At 45.0% G+C, this 3,897-nt stretch overlaps 1 pseudogene; it reads left to right on the top strand.

Annotated features, from left to right (window-relative positions):
* The first annotated feature begins 389 nt into the window (after window positions 1-389).
* LOC103363815 (putative nuclease HARBI1) lies at window positions 390-1,458 on the top strand (annotated as a pseudogene).
* The last annotated feature ends 2,439 nt before the right edge of the window (window positions 1,459-3,897 follow it).

The raw sequence follows: 3,897 nt of genomic DNA, 5'->3' as shown, positions 1-3,897 counted from the left end.
AATTCAATTGTATTTATATAACGCAATTCACAACACATGATATCTCAGAGCTGGACAGATGATATAGCCGTCTCAGGTGAGGATGTCTCATTTTGCTAAATAACTGTTGCTTCAACTTCTCTCTCTCCTTGCATCTCCTCCATTGAATCTCTGGTTGGAGGCACTAAAACATGAGGAAAAGAGTCGAGGAAAGGATTCCAGGATGTGCAATTAGTGAATGAGGATAAGAGATGTGAGAGGAGAATTTACTAACCATGAAAAATACTAGCATGAGGTCTAAATACAAACAGCATTGGCATGAATGTGTATCAGCAAAGTAATAGAAGTATCAAGTTAGAATTGCTAAGTTTTGGTTCATGTTTAAACTCAGAAGCAGAACAGTCGGGGTTATGGTGGAAAAGGTAAATTTACTAAATAAACACTATTTCAAGGGGAGCAACAGTGGCTTAAAAGGACTTGGACAAGCGCCGCTCTCAACTCTTTTGCATGTGGCCTCCCCGTTTGTTGAAAATCCACTGGACCTGGGTGCACAAATTATAAGGGGCTGTCTCTGGAGGGAGAGAGTTTTTAGAGACTACAGCGACCCTTTCACTTTTTCAGATAATGTTCTCTATGAGATATAGAGACTCTCAGCTGAGGGAATACACTACATCTGCAAACTAGTGGGGCCGTACGCTTCACACACCACCAGGAGAAGCCACGCCCCCTACAGCTCCACAGTCGGTCTGTATTGCGTTGTGCTTCTTTGCCACGGGAACCTGCATGCATTCAGTTGGTGATGCAGAGCACCTGAGTAAGAACACTGTATGCTGCGCCATTCTAGGGGTTGTTCCTGCTCTCGTGGAGCTGCTCAATAAGTTTGTGGCGATGCCTGGCCATTTGCTCACACTGGCTATAAAGGAAGGCTTTTATAAAATCGCCAGTAGTCTACTTTTGTTTCACTATATTAATCAGTGTCATGATTATTTGTATGTGAATTGTAATCTGCAGATGTCATTCCTTCATAGGTCTCCCCAGGGTCCCAGGTGCTGTTGATTGCACCCATGTAGCAATCACTGGGCCGTGGGGGAACACGACGGGGACTTTGTCAACAGAAAGTCCAATCACAGCATCAACGTTCAGGTAAATTCTGTGATACTCATGTGTCAGGTCACTGGTGGCACATTGCATTCAGGTACACGGATAGCGCTGCTCAGCAGACTGTGCTCCATGGTCAGAAAAGGTGCACTAAAACCACAGACTGTGCTAAAGTACTTTGCCATAATTAATGAGCACAATAAAACCCTTCACTGGTTGTTTCAGTGCTTTACATTGTCAGATTAACCTGAAATGCTGAAATTGCAGATGACTTGTAACCACCAGCTAACGGTCACAAGCCTGGATGCCCGATGGCCCGGCTCAGTTCATGACTGCAAATATACACAGCGTGATTTTGTTCTTATTTGTCTGAAACACTAAAAGTAAACCCTTTCAACAGGGCTTTTTGATGGACTGTTGGTTGGAGACGGGATACCCATGCACACGCTATCTGATGACCCCACATCCTGACCCACAGACACCATCACAAAATCAGTTTCATGTAGCCCTGAGTAACTCCAGGATCAGGATTGAGATGATGTTTGGGATCATAAAATCCTGATTTAATTGTCTCCGTGGACTAAGAGTGTCTGCTGAATTATATCTGCATGTACAGTGCTTCACATCATTGAAATCCTCAGTAAAGAGGGCCCCACATGTGCCACCGGTAGCATGTAGTATCATGGACCCCATCACCCTGAGCCATCCCACTGGAGCAGCCATCATCCAGCTGTATTTTGACCAATAATTTTAAGCTAAAATTAAAGTTTAATTGATTAGTCAATCAAACAATGTCCATAATGCTTTACACAAACATTTGAAGTAACATTTACTTCAATACCTTCTCATATTCTAGCCTCTATTTCTAACTTTATGTTCATTTGCAGCTACACACATGGACAAAATGGTCTGTAGCCCTCAGAAAAACCCACAACGGTCACAGAAATAACTTGAATCTGACAAAAGTAATAATAGATAAAAATTCTATGAAAATCAGACATTGCTTTTGAACTGTGGTTCAGCAGAATTATTTTAAAAAAGAAACAAGAATAAACAATCATACCGAAATAATAGGAATGTTTCAATCACACAATTAAACTCTAATATACACGATGCATGCAGTCGATGTAATTCGCCCAGGAAACAAGGCGTTTAGGCCGTCAGTCCTCCCACAGCCAAGAAGGAAGCGAAGACGACCACATGATGCAGCCACGCGAGTCACTGAAGCGCTATGTGATGTATCATCAGCAAGACAAAACTGGGAGACGAACAGCAGGTGACCCAGCAGCAGGAGACAAGCAGGAGACAGAACAGCAGCTCAATCAGCTAACAGCAACGTGAGCAGCAGCGTAGGCGACCACCTCAGCGTATTTCACCTGCTAAAAGCAACACTAGCATTACTATGCTGAGCGGCTGAAGAATAATGTGGTCGCATAAAACATAACATACACACCGATCAGGAGTGGCGGGGACACACACACCAAGGAGGGAGGAAGAGAGCCCAAGCATCTCAGCACTTTACCTGTGACCACATGAGCGTTGGCCAGGTGGTAGCACAGAACGCTGAGAGAGAGGAAACACCTACCACAACCAGCCCGGAGTGGAGGCACACACCAGTCGCTCTGAAATGCCCTGAGCACACGAACAGTAAAACCACAGACGCAGCAGGAGCAAACATACCTGTGAGTGACAGACGATGGGAGCGCACAGGAGGAAACAGGAGGGTCGCAGCCTCAATACTCAGCCCCACTCAAAGATCAGCCACCAGTGGTGCAGTATTAGGTGAGGCAGCACGGCATCATGCGGCTGCATGATGCAGAAGAATTGTTCTGTGTTCAGAGGCTCACTTTGAGATGAACAAGGGATTTCTATACAATACAAACACCTTACTCTTGTTTTTGGTGACTGCCTGTAGATGAAGGACACAAGTTGAAGGAAGTGCTGCACATGTTCCTCTGACTGTAAAATAGGTCTTCTAGTGAAGCCTCTTCATCATGTTCGTAGTTGCAGACAACCAAAAGACTTTCATGTATTGATTCAAGTACTTACCCTGTACAAACCAAAGCGGCTGGGAGCTGCCAGCACCGGGATCTGATTGGACACCCCCTCTGATCCCCTCCATGTATGGTCTCCCCTGATTATTCGACAAGGCCAGCTCCTGCATCCTCCAGTCAGAGGAGCTGCCCCCCACCAGTCTTCCTCTTCTCATTTGTTTTTCCTATTTGCTTTAGATAATAAACATTTTAGACTTTGCACAGTCGCATCATCTGTACTCAAAAAAATATATAATGGCCCAGGAAATACATACCACTTTGTATTATAGTTATATATTTGGTCTTGATTTGCTGCCAAGTCCACCTTACACTGCTGGCACTGCAGCTAACACAACACCAGTCATAAGATTAATCAGTTCTACTTAAAGATAACTAAATTAAAGTGACTCCCTCCTGTCCATCATGGGACAACGTCAGACATAAATCTGAGGATCCAGGGATCAGAGTCTTGAGGTGGAATAAAGCCCAAGCTGGCGGTATGTGCATCGGAGGGAATTCAGCATAGATGATGAGATCCAAGTGTGGAACCAGTCAGAGGAGAACAGAGGTTAAACAAGAGCAAGATCCAGACGGTGCTGAAACGCATGGCTTGAGCTGAGTGACTGGAGTCGGTACAACAATGATGATTTGAGCCAAAGATTTGTGGAGTATGGTGCTGATTGGCAGCAGGTGAACCGGTCCCGGCAGGTATCCTCACTCAGCTGATTACACTGTGGAGCAGGCGCGCGAACACACACACACACACACATGCACACGCACGCACACA

The sequence above is a fragment of the Stegastes partitus genome, unplaced genomic scaffold, assembly GCF_000690725.1.
Source record: "Stegastes partitus isolate 25-593 unplaced genomic scaffold, Stegastes_partitus-1.0.2 Scaffold15, whole genome shotgun sequence".
NCBI classification, from domain to species: domain Eukaryota; kingdom Metazoa; phylum Chordata; class Actinopteri; family Pomacentridae; genus Stegastes; species Stegastes partitus.
Note: the sequence above shows the minus strand (reverse complement) of the source record. Positions and strands in the feature narration are given on the sequence as shown.